At 37.1% G+C, this 19683-nt stretch overlaps 1 protein-coding gene across 6 annotated transcripts in view; it reads right to left on the bottom strand.

Annotated features, from left to right (window-relative positions):
* Positions 1–19421, bottom strand: part of hycc1 (hyccin PI4KA lipid kinase complex subunit 1) — a 43206-nt gene extending 23785 nt beyond the window's left edge. For 2 of the 6 annotated variants that reach the window (XR_013190125.1, XM_077194856.1), the window contains exon 1: positions 19261–19421. The gene's annotated coding sequence lies outside the window, so the exon portion shown is untranslated. Of the gene's footprint in view, positions 1–10349; positions 10448–19260 lie in introns of those variants that run through there. The other 4 variants (XR_013190124.1, XR_013190128.1, XM_077194858.1 and 1 more) reach the window with 4 other exon arrangements.
* Between the last annotated feature and the right edge of the window lie 262 nt (positions 19422–19683).

Genomic DNA, 19683 nt, shown 5'->3' with positions numbered 1-19683 from the left:
ATATCTGAACATGCAAGATCGAGTCCATCAACACCCCTAAAGCTTCACAGCCCTACAGCTCATCCTGGGTCCGTTTCACTCAGTAACAGGCAGTTTTGATTTATATGCTGTTTCATGTAGATGATCGTGTTATTTTACATATGCATCTGCTTTAATGATGATGCTTGTTTCTGCTTCTTCGCCTGTGTTTTCGCAAGTGTCTTCGAAAGTGTCCAGAGATTCTGTACACTTTCAGAAAATGAGTAATAGCGCCCCCTACCGCATAAAACATGGAAAGCCGGAAATTTCCCTCAATGGCGGGGAAGCGTTTTCTCACAAATGGCGGGGAATGAGTTAAACTAGTGATTAAATGGCTTTCCTGAGTTAAATGTAACGTTACATAAAAAAAATGTAAGCTGTTTTTGACGGTTGAAACATTGATTGTGCAAATACATGAGACCTGATACATTCCAATAAGTTGCAGGGCTGGACATTAAAGCATATAACACCAAGGAACTTTTCCTCTGCGGTTGCCCTACAGGTTGGAAGCGGAGTTGTCCATTACCGCTGTCGTAAATAATTTAGCCTACCGCAGCCTACTGTCGCACGCACACGCTCGCTGTTTATCCAGCACCGGCTTTGGAATCAACAATGGCCACAGACAAGGTAGAGTATGATGCATGATTTTATGAAAGACATCACAAACGAAGAAAAACTATGTATGCCGTAAAACAGTTGAATTTTGTAGTTCTTTTTGTGCTCCGATTACTACACGAGACCCGAAGTTGCATAGTGCCAGTAAAAGCGATACAGAGTCAGACCATGTCAGGCTATGGCAGACGTGTCATTTAACCTATTGTAAGTTGATGTACCATCACAAGGGTCTTCGAAATATATTATGAATAGGGGTGTCACGATTCTCCAAATCCTCGATTCGATTACATTTTCGATTCTAAGGTCACGGTTAGATTCGATTCTCGATTTTTTTTTTAAGCACAGGTTGCTGTTGCTCCTAAAAAGCTGACTTCAGTTCATCGCAATCTCACACATCTCTGTTATTATCAGTGAAGCTGACTGCACAATGAATCTTTCATAATATATAGCCTACACTTTGTTTGTTATAATTAGAGGATTTGCCAGCTTACAGAATTCAGCACTGAACAAAAAGTCCGTTTTGAGCGGTGAGGAGAGTCTATCTTAAATGCTTCTGATTGGTCATTGCGTTCAAGAAATCAACACATATGTCTGTGATTGGCTAAATCGCTCAACGCTGCAAACATGTTATAAATAGAAACTCTGGCCTGTAAATCGTTTCTATTTTGTTTTAGTTGTTCTTGTTGCTTTTCTGCAACAGATGAAAAAAATGTATTAGTTTTATGTTTTATTCATAGATATTTCTAGTTTGCAGGAGTCCCGCGAATCTTTTTATTCTCCCGCACACACAGAGTGAATGCATTACCGCCCGCGCTCGCACTCGGCCATCAAATCTAGTCCCGCGCCGCACTCTATTGCGTTGGGAGTGCATGTCTATAGATCAAGAGCCCGGCCCGAGGATAGTGACGGGAAATATCCATAGAATCCAAGTTAGAGGACTCACAGCCTTTCAACACGTGTGTTTTTTTCCCGCGCCGTGATGAGTCGTTCATGAACGATCCGTCATTGCCTCTGTCACGCGACAAATGAACAAAAGACTCGGAAGGTCAAGTATTAATGTTCCCAGTAAATTACTTTTGACTGCATTATAATGATTTCTTAATTCAGAATATGATCAAGATTGCGTTGGATGTGTTCGGGGAATTTGCCTGTTAAAAGTATAACATTTAAAGCCCCTGAAATGACTAGAAAAAAGATTAGTCACAATAGAGTCAGTAAAATGATCCGAACTTTCCATCACGGGCGCGACATGGGGGCGTGGCAGCATCGACGAATCCATTTTTTATTTCGATTTTTGAGTTTGTGAATTAATTTCGATCGATGACACCCTTAATTATGAAGGTGGAAAAACTACATAGTGTTACTTTATCGCTCGCCCGCTTGTCCGGGACAAGTGGATTTTTTGAAGGGACAAGTAAAAGAGAATTTTACTTGCCCGACCGGACAAGTAGCCTGATTAGAACATCAATAACAAAAATAAACCAATAACTAGGGAATCACTAAACCGAGAGAATGATTCTGATTTTACTACATTTATTGTAAGTTGTGATCGATTGTGGATAATGTAGTACCATAGACTGTAAAAAAAACTGACGGTAAGGTTTCGCTATTGACGCTCGCGCAGCCTCGAGGAGAAATCTACACAAATGAGCGCAGCGCACACACACACTCAGTTAACAACATACTGCCTATAAACAATCTAAATGTGGAGTTTTTATATTTGTAACATATTTTAAGCAACCTCAATTATTTTTCCTGAATACCATCACGATTGAAAATGCGACATTGATTTCCTACAACAGTTCAATATACAGTTAAAATTAAGTCACTTACATTTTAGATGCAATATTGCCTGTTTTTGTTCTGTTTCAGCAGCGAAAATAGTTCCAAACAAAAATCACAGCAGAACCACAGCGCATCTCACAGGAACACTCAGCCTGTTTTCATTACTGAATGATTCAGCATTTTGAACGAATCGGTTGAGTCAAAGATTCAATGACCCATTCATAAACATCTGTCTCATTCCTGAATGAATCAGCCGTTTGAACGAATTGTTTGATTGAATGAATCAATGACTCACTCATTAAGACGGTCGCCTGCCACCACCTACTGGCGGTTTAGTGTTATGTTTAAAAGTAGTATCATTCTTTCCAACATATCTTATTTGTATATTTAAATCAATTTCATAAAATTATTATGCAATTGTAATTTTTCAGTGTAAATGATTTAATTTGATCAGCCCTACCTAGGGTAACAGCCCTATAGTGTCTTATTATTCTAAATAATTGAATGTATTGATCAAATTTAGGAATTTAGAATGAAAGATGAAGCATACATTTAATAAGATTGGGGGAGCAGATGCCCTTTAAAGCTGCAGATATTACAATATGCCGATTTAAATATCAAAGCTGATTGAACACTGATGAGAATATTGCTTCAGAATAAATCAACACACAAAAAAAACGGACAAGCAATTTCTTTAATCGGACAAGTGAATGACAGATTTACTTGTCCGAAGGACAAGCACATGAAAAGGCTTAATGTCGAGCCCTGAGTTGTACTGTATCTTTCAACATACCTTCTGATGTTCATTCATGTTTATTTCTGTAACTATAACTAAAGAGGAAGAGATCATCGATTCACGTGCCACTTTAACAGCTGAGACTTTCAAATTTTGCAAATAATGTTTAGAGAAGTTTTCTTCATGCATCAACTGTAAACAGCATAGAGTAAAAGATCGATTCTTGGGATTTTAGAAACGATATCGGTTCATCTAAATGAGAATCCATTAAAATGGATATTTTCAGCCCAGCCACAGTGTACAGTATATAGTTTAGAGTACGCAGAAGCACCGGAGAGAGCTCAATCAGACCATTACATGAGCATCAAACTCTGATTGCTCCATAATGGAAACAATAAATCCTCCAGCGACAGACTTCTGATTTGATGGAAACAGGAGTCTTTTAGACTCAGCACAGCAGCATGACAAACATATCATTAGAGACTTGGTGGCTTGAAACTGCTTGAATTCCTGCACAGAGCGTGATTAAAGCCCACGGAGAGGTAAATACAGCGTCCTGCTGCGTCTCACTGAGAGCTGAGGGAGGAATACGGGGTGTAGAGACGTTAATGAGAGTCCTCGACACGTCCCGCTGACGGTAAACCGGTCCCTGCCATCACAGACGCAACAGTGGAGGATTCAGAGAGAGCTTAATAGATTTTGCACAGTTACTGCCATAGTAAAGAGACGTGTTAAACTTCTGCACTGCAATATATTGAAATTAAACTTGATTTTTTTTGCATTTTTATCTGGAGCTGACTGGATGAAAAGTAGAGCTAAACGACTGGAGGGGAGGGGTTATGACAGGCCTTGATGACATCAGCAGCAAAGTAAAGTCGTTTCAAAGGCGAAAGACAATCTTTCATTTTGATTAAAGATTGCGAATCATTGTTTTTAGACCAGGAATGTGTATTAAAGGGATAGTTCACCCAAAATTGAAAATTCTGTCACTCTCATGTCGTTCCACACCCGTAAGACTTTCATTCATATCAGAACACAAATGAATATATTTTTTATGAAATCTGAGAGATTTCTGTTCCTCCATTGACAGCTACACAACTGGCACTTTGCAGCTTCAAAAAGTTCATAAAGAGATCGTAAATCTAATCCATATGAATCGAGCGGTTTAGTCCAAATGTTCTGGAGAGACTCGATCACTTTATATGATGAACAGATTGAATTTAGGCTTTTATACATAAAGATGAACAAAAGTCATATGGGTTTTGAATGAAATGAGAAAAGTAAACAGGAAAAAAAGTTAATTGACCCTTCGCTAAGCCACGCCCGAAAACCGCCACTGGCCAATCGTGTCTTAGCAACCGTAACTAGGCGCGGGAGGTCTGGCAAGCTTTCTAGCAAAAGGAACCATGCCGAAACGTTGCGCATATGGATTGTGCTAATCTGAAACCCGGTATCCTAAAAGTTTGGCCGGGGGAGTGGATTTTTTTTCCCTTCCCGAAAATCTAAAAGCCAAGGGGAGAAATAATGTGCGTGGATCAAGCAGTGTGGGAGAACCCATTCACAACTACATGTCCACAGGATTAACTAAAACACATATTGCTTGGAAGTTGGAAATAATTACGGTTCTTTGTTAATAATCCATATATTTTAACGTAAAGAAAGACGATTAAAGACAGACGGAGGCTCACTGACATACTTTAAAATATATTAAAGCATTTTGTTAATCGACGGCCTAATACCCCTGACTAAGTAACCCAATCCGATCGCGGCTCTCCCGGTGTTAGTGTTATTCCACAAGATTTATGGATAAACTGTTTGATTTATAATTATTAGATTATTTTCACATTTCACTTACCCTGCTGTGCATGAACATAGCTGTTCCTCAATTTGTGTGTTTCCCATTTGAATGGTCAGGGTATGACGGCTGCTGCTTGCGCTGGGACTATAGGCTTTAGCTTCAATTTTTATGAAATTATTCGCTAATCGGTTGCATATTATGTCGTGGATATATCCCTCGAATGCACACTGCAGTCCCTTTTGTCTTACTCTCTCAGATATTTCACATGTTCGCCAAAAATTACTAATTATCTCATTGGGAATGTCTGACACCGGTGCATACACACTGTAATAGATGTGCTAGGCGCGAAAGCTTGACAAGCGTGGCAACAGTAACTAGGGAGGGCGGGGCTTAGCGAAGGGTCAATTACATAGATACAAATTACAAAAAGTTCCTTAAAAAAATAAATTATAATAATAATATAAAATAAATAACTAATTTTAATAATTATGTTATAATAATAATAATAATAATAATAATGTGTGTGTGTGTGTGTATATATATATATATATATATATACACAGGCGTAATTTCCTATGGGGCCAGGGGGGGCATGTCCCGTTTGTGTCCCCTCCACGTTCAAGTTCGTTTGTTATGATTTTTTTACCGCACACAGTCATCGCCACGTAGGAGCAGTAGATAGCCTGTGTGCCATATATAAGCGCACAGGTAAATATGACATTTATTATGGGTTTATGTGAGGATTGTTTAAAAGTTCACTTAAATTAAAAGTTGTTATTTTTTAAGCCTAATAAATGTTTCAAATTTTGGGGGGAAAATCCTTTTCATCAAGACATCAGTAGCTATATCGACTTCATAAAATTATTCTCTCAAGTCTTGGCAATCGGCCCCTATTAAACAATAAAAAAGTAGGAAATCTTTTTGTTATACATAGTTTAGTACCCTACTTTTATTTTTGGCAGAATTTATCATTATAATTAACTTAATTATTTCCTGGATTTTGTATCACCACAGTGCCTAAATGTATGTAAATGCAGGAAATGGGATTCAAATCGGAAAAAAAAATCCCTCATTTTGTGTACCCCCCACTTCTCAAACCAAAAGTTACACCCTTAATATATATATATATATATATATATATATATTAGGGATGCACCGATACCACTTTTTAAGGGTCGAGTACGAGTACCGATATTTTTTTCCTGGTACTCGCCGATACCGATACCGATGCCTGTTGTACTGGGGGGGTTCTCGTTTTATGTGGCAATTTTCTAAGAACAACACAATGAGACTAATGAACATATCAGCATCTTTATTTTCAACAACTTAAATAAACTTAAAAAAATAATTCATTCTTATTGTGCTTATCACAAATTTTCAAAGCCCAAATTTCACAGTGTCCAATAACCTCCAAAGGGCAAAACCAAGGACATAATGAATGTAAATTTTACCTGCCTGTCACAAAGTTGTCAAAATGCTAAAGAAATCACAGACAACAAGACAATCAAATTTGTCATAAAGTGCCAAAGAAATCACAGAACAAATGTTTAACATAACACTGAGTAACAATGTAATCACAGCCGAAAGTGTAAAGTGAAATATTAGAGTGTACTATTAAATCTAGCAACACTATAACTACAGGAAGAGTGTTTATAAGGATTAAGAAATATAAGCTGAGGATATACGTGAGGTATCGGTCTTTGGTATCGGGGTATTTTTACGAGTACGAGTACAAGTACATGAGCTTGGTATCGGGCCCGATACCGATACTGGTATCGGTATCGGTGCATCCCTAATATATATATATATATATATATATTAGGGGTGGGGGAAAAATCGATTCTTAGATGCATCGCGATGCGGACGTGGACGATTCTGAATCGATTCACAAATGTCAAAAATCGATTTTCAAAAAAAAAATGTTTTTTTTTTTAGATATGTAGCCTATTTATAATGACGTAATATTGACGGAACGCAAAAGACGGAACTCTGAAGTGGCGTGCGCACATAACAGAGACGCGATGGCTGAGCGCGAAATCCAAACACCCTCCTCGTTAAAAGCTGACGTGTGGAAATATTTTGGCTTCTATGAAGTTGAAGGGGGAAAGGAGCTGGACAAGAGCCACACTAGTTGTAAGCTTTGTAGAATAAAACTAAAATATTTCGGCAACACGACAAATATGAGAAGCCATATGACACGTTTCCACCCAGAGGAGGAAAAACACTTGGCTGTACCGGAGCCGTTTCTCTCTATGGCTCTGGGCTGTACCGGTGTTCAGACGATTTCTGCTGCCTTGTCGAAAAATGCTACCCAAACGCGAATCGATCATAGATAATGTTGATTCATTCTCTATTGTTTCCATAATGGTGTAAATCTCACAATTAATATTATAACATCGTTATTTAATTTTAATCAGGGTAAGTGTATGGGGAGCATATTTGGATATTTTAAATGAACTAGCAATTATCACATTTGATATAACAAGTAAAAATGATATTATTATATGGAATAAAATTATAATAAAATTCGAAGTTAAGAGTACTGTATAATGTACTGTTTTTATTTTTAAAACGGTGTGAAAAGTAAAAATTATCATCAAATATTCATCTTTGACCTGTCAAAGTTTCCTACAAGTATCCACAGCAAGGATGCATAGATTTATGGGCGTGGTAAGCAGAAGAAAAATGAGTCTCCACATGCACCAGTAAGTAGCACATCTCGATGGGTAGCATGAATCGTCAGAACACCTGTTGTTGTTATATTATTAATTTACTACAAGTATGCTGCTAGTTCAGGCACACATTTATTTTCCTGTTGGTTCTTTGCAATGTTAATAAAATATATTGTACGTTAATTCTTTATGGGTCATTACTTTGTACTTTTAAAGCAAAGTATTTATATTCACACACACACACACACACAAAAGATTCAGATAATCGATAATCGCTTTTGAATCGAATTGCAGGCCTCTGAATCGTAATCGAATCGAATCGTGAGGTGCCTAGAGATTCCCACCCCTAATATATATATTAGAGCTGCAGGATTATGACAAAAATCATAATTGCCGATTATTCCCTTGAAATTGTAATTGTGATTATTAATTACGATTATCACAATTTACATTGAATATATATAGGCATATTATAATACATGTTTACACAAAAATTGTTAACACACACAAGTACTGTCGCCCTTTACTTAACATACACATAAATTGTAAGAATGACTCATAGTAAAGACTAGAAAAACATTAGGACTATGCTAAAGCAATTAAATAGCAGTCCCAAACTAGTTTTTGTAAATACAATGATGATATGAGCCACCACAGTCATTTAATAATATAAAAAATAACACAAAGTGAAAATAAAGTGGCATTTTTGGGTTATGGAAACGACAGTTACCATGGTAAATACACAATGCTAACAAGAACTGTTGAAAGAATGAAAATCATACCTGCGTGCAAATCCTTCTCAGCTAACACGTGATTTATTGGTATTTTACTTTTCTTTCGTGACTTAATTTACATTGTAACGACGTTGCATGCTCGTAGTTTCTTTTGCACTTTATACAGTGAAGCGAAACACAGCGCGCGCCGCCGCATTTACGCGTGCAATTGAAGAGTGCGCGCTACGAGCAGAGTATATCGGCTGACAGGACAGTAAAGTCTGTTTTTCTGAGGTGAAAGACTTTTTATTTCTGCGTATACTTACGTCACTGCCAGGTATGTCATATTGTGCTGGGTTTTCTGAAGTAGTCGTGATTCGCCTCTCATATCATATTATGCTCTAAACACACACGCAGAGTGAATTTTCTTTTGTAATCCGGCTTTGAACGATTACGTAATCGTGGCAATCGTAATCGCAATTAGAAATTCGATTAATTGTGCAGCCCTAATATATATATATATATATATATATATATATATATATATATATAAAATAGTGTGTGTGTGCGTTTTCTTTTAGGAATGCATAGTTTAACAAAGACGTGCATCACTCTGTGTGAACACTTTCTCACCATTATTTGTGTTGCTTTGTCACATTGTGTGTCATAAAAAAAAGTGAAATCACACAGTAACACATGACACGTCTATCAAACAGACGCTCGGTTGGCACGTATGAGTGGCAGAATCTAAAACAAGAGCGGCGTCTGTTTCGAAACGACCAGATCTAAAAACATCCATCCACCCGCTGGCCACAACCCAGATTTCTCCAAGATGAGCTGTGTGGATTTTCGTTTATAGAGAAACCTCAAACCACTGAAGGCCTAAAATCAAATCAATCTAGATCAAATTATTTCAGACCGACAACGAGAACAAAGAAACAGACCAATAGAGCATAAAGATAGATGCTCACAGAAGAGGATTTAATCACAAAACAACATTCTCAGAAAACCTGCAACCACAGGAAATCTGACGGCGAGCAGCCGGCTAACAGGTTTCACAATCATAAGAAGGGACATGACGTGGGCCAGGCGCATGAACATTATCCTCCGAGTCAGTGTGTTTGCTGAGCCAGTTTTTCTTTTGAATCATATGATCGGGTCAAATGGAAACGCCCATCATTCCCAGAGTTCACATGCCCCGCCCCCTTCATTTGCATAATCCGACTATGATTTAATCTACCAAGTCTCAAATGTATTTGTATAAAGCTTTTCACAATACACTTCATTTTAAAGCAGCTTTATGTTAGTGTTTATAATATCTTAATATCTTCATGCCTTAGTCACATTATGCAGATTAGAGCCGAGCGAAAATATATTTTACAACGATAAAAGCAAATCAAGCAGTTGAGTTTATATCACCCTATGTGAGTATTATGTATGCATGTGAATAAAGTCGGACCTATTTATATATTCAAATTTACATAAAGAGATGGGCAATAACAGTAACATTTTCCAATGAAATTAAAAGAATCAGTCAGTTTATATTGCCTTGCGCTCTACCAGTAAAACTGTACTATTACTCTCAGTTTAACAATTTTACCAGAACTTTACCACAAAATCAGCAAAGAAAATGTGAAGTCCACTGACTTGTTCTAGGAAATAAACTCTTTTTACAGTTTATTTGAACACATTCTCATTTGTATTTGGTTTAGATCTGTTCAGTTTAAGTCCACATTGAAGCCTGCCAATAAGCGCACTATTTCACAGACCCTTAACAAGAAGAAACCCACAAGCTGTCAATCATAAGAGCAGTTTAAGATCCCTAGATTAGTTTGACGTCCCAACAATCAGACAAATCTAACACGAGTCAACACACACACTTCAGTCTCCCGTTGAGTGTGTGTGACTCACATGACCGCACATACGCTGGCTCGAAACATTAACACACACATCGACACTAACATTCCTCATAATTCCTGACAGACGGCATGTTTTATTTTGAGTGCACTTACCGTCCGAAGTCCGAATGCCAGAGGAATATCCCAGCACACCCACAGAGCGACTCCTCTCATTGCACAAACGTTTCTTCATTTCCTGTTTTAAACCGTCTAAGCCCAACCCACCCACGCAGACCCGGGCGGCACGAGGGCCAATCAGAGCGCAGGAGGATTGTGTTTTGGAGGGGTGTGTGGGAAATCTGCCCAGTCTGCTTCAACCAGTGCTGCCAGACGCATGCCACTGAAACAATTAAACCAAACACACACACAATTCACCACTGCAGGGTTTCAGAGGGAGGGAAACGAGCAAGGAATTAACAGGATCTGACACGATTCTTCCTCCGAGAGCAAACGTGACCCGCAGTGACCCATCAGAAACAACCCTGAGGACCTGGGTAAATCCACAGACCTGAGTGAAAACACAGAAGAGCCCATTAAAGCACTTCCACTCCTACACACACGCCACAGTAACGGCAGGAACCCCGTCTGAAACGCACGGCTTGTCGAGCTTTGAGCTTCAGGGGCTGATAGACTACAGATGAATGATTGAGGGAAACAGAACGACAAGATGCATGACATTCACGAGGAAGGATAAGCACCAGTTTGGTGCAGTGTTTTATAGATGTGTCAGCATGGTTGACTAGTGGTTTAATCATTTACTCACCCTAATGTCATCCCAAACCCATATGATTTAATCTTTTGTGTTGCATGAGGGTGAGTAAATGATAGATTTTATATTTTTTGGTAAATTGTCTATTTCATTTTCAAAATGTGACAAATTCATGAGTGAAACTTCTGGGGGGGGATTTGAAGTAATTATTAGGGATGCACGATTTATCGGCAACCATATCGGTATCGGCTGATATATGTTTATTTTTTATGTTATGATTATCGACCCGATAAAAAAATGTGTCCAATATTTTATGTATATTATATATATAATGTATATTAAAGCTGATAAATAAAGTATTTCCTTCAACTGAGACACTTCAGATGCTGACTGTTCAACATGATGTTTTTAAATTGATAGAAATATGAGTGGAATCACACATCAAAAAAGGAAAATCCTGTTAAGTGCTACATGTGCAGCGCAAGTCTGTCATATAGGCTACATAAAATTATAATGAGAACATTATAATTGTGTGCTTGGGATGTGGCTTTTAATGGTGAGACTTTTATTTTTGTAATCGGGCTCTCAAAAATTATATAAAAACTTGGATTTGGATTTATCAGCCAATATATCGGTTATCGGCTTTCAATTACAAAGAATTATCGGTATTGGCAAAAACATTTCTCATTTGATCACTGGAATAAACTACATTTTAAAAATATATTCAAATAGAAAAGTTATTTGAAATTATAATATTATTTCACAATATTACTGTTTTTATCTTGGTGTGCAGAAGAGACTTTCTGAAAAGTTACAGAATATTACCAACCCCAAACTTTTAAACAGTGGTGCATAATTATAACAAATAACACACACACACACACACACACACACACACACACACACACACACACACACACACACACACACACACACACACACACACCTCCTATGCTTTCACGACTTTCAAACTCAACAGGACATAATTGTTTACTTGCGGTGTCAGAAAAAACAGTTTCTCGTTCAAACTAGTTTAAATATATGATGTCATGAACCTCACCACTGAAAAAACCGTGCACCCTGACTTCAGGAAATGAAGTAAAGCCATTCAAAGAGGTTGAAGCGGGCCATTTTTCCATGCAACATGCACCAGACGTTTCTTGAACCTTTTCAAATGACTCACCATCTCAAATGCATTGAACACTATGAAGAAAATATTGTTTACATCAACGCCATGTTGTATCATTATTTAGATGTTGCCAATAAACCCTGTTCATGCATTACAGACATTACAATTTTGTGAACCCATGTTTGACAAGTTATTTTTTCTTTCAGTGATGCATCAAAGCCACAGTCTGAACTTTTATCAATTTTAAACTCAAATACATGTTAGCTCTGTCACAGGTGTCGTGATGGTTGTTCAGGAAGGATTTATCCACCTTGAACATCAGGAGGAGGATAAAAGGATATTCATTATTTTTACTGCCGTTTAGAAAAGCTTTTATTCTGCTTATACAAAGTACCACACTAATGGACAGCCAAGAAAGAGAGAAACGGGTTATACTCAGGCCATCAGCGGTAGTCGTGCCACACTTTGTACAAACCAAGACCAGCGTCATATCCTTAAAGAAACAGTTCCCTCAAAAGTCTGAAAGGCAAGAATATTAATCACTGATGACATAATCTCAGTCTGTTTGTCACACGAAGCCATCAGACATACAGTATGACTTAAAAAGACTTCGAAAATAGCAGACGAGACACATGCACTCTTTGCAGTTTGACGTAAATTGGAAAAGATCGGTCAGGATAACCTGAAGGTGACAGACTAAGTATGAAAGAGACTGATTCACCAGCAAAAATGTGGTTAATGTGGGTGTATTAGCATCAGTTGATATTTATATAAATATCTGCCTGAACGTTGGATTAAGGTTCCAAAAACTAGAGTAAATATTATGTAATTAAAAAAAAAAAAAATTAAAAAAAATTAAAAAAAAAAAAATATATATATATATATATATATATATATATATATATATATATTTATTAAGGGTGTCACGATTTCGATTTTAAATCGAAATCGATCGAAATTAATTCACAAACTCAAAAATCGAAATAAAAAATGGAATCGTCGATACTGCCACGCCCCCATGACGCGCCCGTGATGGAAAGTTCGGATCGTTTTACTGACTCTATTGTTCAATCTCGTTCATCAAAATTAACTAATCTTTTTTCTAGTCATTTCAGGGGCTTTAAATGTTATACTTTTAACAGGCAAATTCCCCGAACACATCCAACGCAATCTTGATCATATTCTGAATTAAGAAATCATTATAATGCAGTCAAAAGTAATTTACAGGGAACATTAATACTTGACCTTCCGAGTCTTTTGTTCATTTGTCGCGTGACAGAGGCAATGACGGATCGTTCATGAACGACTCATCACGGCGCGGGAAAAAAACACACGTGTTGAAAGGCTGTGAGTCCTCTAACTTGTATTCTATGCCCGAGCTTGGCCGATATTTCCCGTCACTATCCTCGGGCCGGGCTCTTGATCTATAGACGTGCACTCCCAACGCAATAGAGTGCGGCGCGGGACTAGATTTGATGGCCGAGTGCGAGCGCGGGCGGTAATGCATTCACTCTGTGTGTGCGGGAGAATAAAACGATTCGCAGACTCCCGCAAACTAGAAATATCTATGAATAAAACATATAAAACTAATAAATTTTTTTCATCTGTTGCAGAAAAGCAACAAGAACAACTAAAATAAAATAGAATCGATTTACAGGCCAGAGTTTCTATTTATAACATGTTTGCAGCGTTGAGCGATTTAGCCAATCACAGACATATGTGTTGATTTCTTGAACGCAATGACCAATCAGAAGCATTTAAGATAGACTCTCCTCACCGCTCAAAACGGACTTTTTGTTCAGTGCTGAATTCTGTAAGCTGGCAAATCCTCTAATTATAAAAAAGTGTAGGCTATATATTATGAAAGATTCATTGTGCAGTCAGCTTCACTGATAATAACAGAGATGTGTGAGATTGCGATTAACTGATGTCAGCTTTTTAGGAGCAACAGCAACCTGTGCTTAAAAAAAAAAAAAAGTAAAAATCGAGAATTGAATCGAACCGTGACCTTAGAATTGAAAATGTAATCGAATCGAGGATTTGGAGAATCGTGACACCCCTAATATATATATATATATATATATATATGATATACATTTTAATGTCATTTTAATGATACTGGGGGGGGCAAGCCAATAAAATGAACCACTTTTATTGAAAGTAACACTGAAATTGGACAGAAAATATATTAATATTGATCAATATATTATTCTTTATTCAGGTCTATCCAACAGAATCAGATTTAACGGATTCTTTTTTTGACAAATGAAATATTTATTAATTTTGCAGTGCATTTTTTATATAGGCTATTACTATCATAGCATTAAGCATAATGATAATAGCAATGTAAAATTATTATTATTTTCTAATTGTTTGGCTTCTTAAAACACCTGTGAATGTAATCTGAGACACAATATACCTAAAAAGAGGGTTTAGTACTCTTTAAAGTTCAGGAACAAGTCAATGCAGACTTTTTCTTTGTTTTTGTTAAATTTACACACTTACCGGGTTAATTTTGAGAAAATTATTATAGAAAAAAAAAATAGTTTGTGTTCCATGGGGGGGAAAAAGATAGAAAGAATATATAAATATATATATATATATATAAATAATTTTATTTTATTTTATTTTATTTTTTACATGTTTTTGAATTTTGGCTGAACTTTCCTTTAATGTAGGAAAAAAACATCCAACCAGGAAATGCCTTATCAGAACTGAACTCAATATCAATTGTTCATAGGCAGACAAATTCACAAAAGATTTTCTGGCATTCATCCTCAAAACACCAACATTTATTCAAAAAAACTACATTTTGCTGTCACAAATTAGCTGAACAAAGTGTGAAAATACTAATTTCCCTTGAGACGTTCCTTTTCCTGTGCGATATTCAGTCAGACAGACGCACAATGTCCACCTTTAGAAGAATATAATCACACCATTTATGAAACACTAATGCTGCTGGACTGCAGACGCCATTTAGAAAATTATGCAACACACACACACACGACACAGCCTTCTGAGTAATATCAGAACAAATGTGTCCTGTCAGGAGCATTATGAGACAAGAACGACAATCACGAACGGATGCCATAGAGCATCACACCTAAAGCATGTGACTGAACATATAGAAAACATCAGGACTTGAGTAATCCTGCAAACACAAACAATGTTCCTCTTCCAGTTTCTATGCAATTAGCTTAAAAGCAGAAACTAATTATTCACAACATCCTCTGAAACTGGGAAACACGACCACACAGGCCTGAATTTCCCACTGTGAGTGCTTTCAGTTCAAGTCAATGACTCTTTTATATGTAGCGCTCTTGACTGTTTGTTTAAAAGTTCATTTTGCTGCTTACGGCGATTAGCGGTTCTTTTAACTAGTCGAATAATTAAACATTTGAATACCATTACAAACAATGATTTACACAACTTCAAATCATCTGTCCAAGTGTTACTGTTAACTAGCTCTATCACAATGGCATTATTCACCTTTGTGGTGAATTTAGGAAAAGTGAAGAAAGAACAAAAACCTTTATAATATTTGACCAGAAGGTGCTGCTGTCATGAAATTTACATGATATTCTCATGTAATTGCTGCAAAGATGCTTATAAATTTTTGTGTAAATATACAAAAGTGTTGCAGAAATACCACCTCACTTCCTGTTTGGAGTCAGCGAGTTAGGTTACGTAAACGTACGTTTTCTAGAGAATGATGTCAAGCACCAAAAATCCAATTTGTGGCTTTTGTGAAGACTGATCTGAAGATGATCGGAGCCAAATTTTATGATGATTGGATAAGGAGAAGTAGCCAAAAAAAGTTGGCAAAATGGTTCAGCAATAGGCTTGGTTCAAAATAGCAGAACGGTAGGAGTGTAAAATCGATTAATCTTGATTAATCGCATCTAACGTAAAAGTCTGTTTACATAATATATGTGTATTTTATGTGTGTTTATATACTGTATACACACAGAGAGAAATATATATATTATATATATATATATATTATAAAAAATAAATATATATATACACACAAACTTTTATGTTAGATGCAATTAATCGATTTTACAGCTCTACAAAAAATTACTAGGCCTAAGTCAGATAGGCAATGACGAATTTAAATATGCAAAACTTTGACAAAGATACAAACTCACTTCCTATTTATTTAGCATCCTCACCTTTAAACTGATATTAAACACAAACAGTGACTAGCTTCATCTGTTCATTTTCTGACTCAAACTTGAGCCTGATCAGATGAAAGCTCATAAAAGTACGGTGGAAACTGCAATCGCAGCGTGCATTTAATTAGAAGGAGAAAAAAAATATTATTTCTAGGCCACTTGGCTGAAAAGTTAATAGACATGAGAAATTAAGATATTGGGGGCACTTGAAGGAGAAGAAAAACGCAATTTTAAGGCAGCGGCACAAATCTCTCATCTTCCTCAGAGCCGTGAGCGAGCGAGCTGTCAAATCTGCAAAGAGTTATAAAGCTCTTATTCTTAATGACAGCTCTGGGTTTGTGCTCTGAAGCGCTGGACCCCGAGGATCCTGGAGGCGCTGTCAGAGCCAATTACACCACACACACTCCAACACATTACAAACACTGACATTTACATATTTGCACTTCCTGTATCGTATTGATTTGAATCACAAATGGATGAACTGCATTGCACATTCATGCATGCAGACCAGAGAGTGCACATCCACTATAACACTGACAGTAATGAAACTTCCCAGACCTCGTTCACACATTAATAAGCATCCGTGTGTCTTAATGAAGTGCCATTTAAAGGCCAGACGTGGAGCAGACATTACTGTTCGGTGCTCAGGGAGGACAACCAAACCAGAGAGGCTGGAATGATAACAGTGAAAGAGGAACCGATGATCAGTATCACTCTGCGTTAGTGGAACGGCAGTGACGCATTGCTAAACTTCTGACTATCAGCATTCGGTCCGGACACATTTACAGCTTATCCTGCCCAAGAATGACGGAAGAGAATTTCTTAAACAGTTTGTTTAATCCGAGAACCATTTTGAGCGGGTTTATCCAAAGGTTAATAATAGCACAGAAATAGACTGGCATGCTAGGAGAAAATATTGAAGGTTTTTGTGTCCTGGGAAATAGGCTGTGGGGAGAGAGGCCGTGAAAGGCTGTTTGTTGAGAATTTGTGTTGTCTAAAATATAGGCCTAAATATTTCAATATCGATACAGAAATATATGAAAAGGTAGAAAATACTGAGATATATTGTCAATACCGCCATTCAGCCAAAAAAAAAAAATTGAGTTATTTTGGGTCATATCACCCAGCCTTAGTTTAGATATACTATCAGGTACAGTACATGTCAATGTTTTTTTAAGAAAAACAATCTCTTAACTAATGCTGTGTAAACTATGGAAAGTTGCAACCCTGTACATTACTGTAATTTTAAGATTAAACAAACTATTCAATTACTTTTTTTCTGTCTTTTTTTTAGATACTAATAATCAACACTGAGTTGTGTACACAAACATTAAAATTGCACATAAGGCAGTTTTTATATCAATATTTAGTGAAAATAATTTTTCTACTGCAGTTCATTGTTGAAATATAAACTATATTTTGAAACTATACTATGAATATTAAACAAGGCAGCACAAACAGGTTAAGTAAAAATATATGAAATAGGTTAGCATATACTTATCAAAATGCTCCTCTCTAAGGTTATTTCACTGTCAATCTTATGGTCACTGAATGGCTTTTCTGAGGTAAATGTAACCTCACGTGAATAAGAGACATGTGACATGATACATTTCAGTTAGTTGTATTGTTTCTTAAAACAATTATTGCTTGAATTTCTTGATAAAATTAAAGCTGAGACTTTGTTTTCATATAAAAATCAACAAAGCATATTGCAATTTTCACACATCAACTGAAAACAGCACACACTAAAAGATCAATCTTGGGATTTAAAAACCGATATGCAGTTCATCAATATAGATTTCTAGCTTTTTAATCGATATTTATTATGTCAAGAATGTAGATATCTAGTTTACTTGCTACTAAGAGCCTCAAACTCAATCTTTAAGCATCTTTAATGCCACAAACCCAGAAAATCCAGTGACTCAACAGTGACTTCTCCTGCAGCTCTTGTCATTTCTGCCCAGAATACGCATCAGACGGTGAGTAACAGACTGTGGCCGAGCAATCTGAGGCTGAAATACTGAAACTGAAAATATAAGTGATGTTCACCGTTCACATCTACTCCATATGATCACAAAACATGGCATAATTACAGCAGAACTCATCTGTACAGCTGTCTTTCCTTGGCAGAAGTAACACCAGCCACATCTGCATGCATCTAACCTGTGTCAGAAAATGAGTGGACACGACTGTGATTTTAAACACACACACACTGGACTCTTATCTCTGCACCAGTGGCTTCTCTCATACGATAGAGGTCAATTGCTTTTACGATCTCATTCCTTTAAAAACAGGTTGATCATCTGTCCTGCAGTGACGGAAAGGAAAGCAAACCGGCTGAGCGTGCAACTCACATTACACAACTTAAGACACGACTGCATGCACAGGCATAAGGCTCACATCCATCCACACACACACTGTAAATACAAATAAGCACTCAAACACGCTCACCTACATGCATGCACACACACATATAACAGAAAACCATGGAGGTGAGCATGTACACACACCAAGCACTCAAACGTGTAACAAACACTCAATACATACATTGACATTCAAACCTATGTACATGTACACAAGCATTCAAGCAAACACTCACACACATAAGCATGCATGAATACACACAAACAAGCATTTAAACATGCAAACACATACATACACTCAGAAACACAAACATTATGTGCTGTGTGCATACCTTCACGGTCGCGCATAACACACACAATTCAGCAATGACAGCTCGTGCATAACTGTGTTGCATGCCAACTGCTTAAAACAGCAAAAGCAATGCCTGTCCTTCATCAACCCTTCTCATCGAACATGTCCACATCTGTGCTTGCTCATATGAAGTTTGCAAAGACACATAAATGAGTTTAATCATCAGAGCTGCTTCTATAAGCTCAGTTTGTTTAACGTTAGTCAGACACATGAGATGAACCGCCACGCCATCGGTGCATGTACACGAGACATATTCAAAGCTTAAACAAAGGCAGTTTTTAAACATTTACTCACTTATCATGCTATATGCACAGCCTCTCTGCCGCTCGTCTCGTTTATGTCTCAGTTAGTCCATTAACGCGCTAAAATATCTGAACACACGCGAGTCCTTCACCAGTACTTTCACACACTTCAGTCTAACATGGAGCGAGTTAGGATTTCTGATTGACAGCGGCACGGGCCAATGGCGGAAGAGCACATAAAACCCAGCGTCGCGTCCACAAATAGCAGCCAATCAAATGACCCAGGAGGCGGGGCTATACGGTTTCCACTAGCGAGATAGACTGTGTGTGTCTATTGTAGCTACTGTTAAATATATTCAGTAATGTGCCATGCGTAATTAATGATGGAATAGACATGTTTTGTGTCCTAAATTAGATTATATAAGTACATACATTTAATTTAAGATATTTAAAAAACAGCAAAATGCGTACAAAT

The sequence above is a fragment of the Siphateles boraxobius genome, unplaced genomic scaffold (genome assembly GCF_051911475.1).
Source record: "Siphateles boraxobius isolate OS27281-9 unplaced genomic scaffold, OSU_SipBor_1 33, whole genome shotgun sequence".
In the NCBI taxonomy this organism is placed as follows: domain Eukaryota; kingdom Metazoa; phylum Chordata; class Actinopteri; order Cypriniformes; family Leuciscidae; genus Siphateles; species Siphateles boraxobius.
This window is presented reverse-complemented; position numbering and strand designations above follow the sequence as displayed.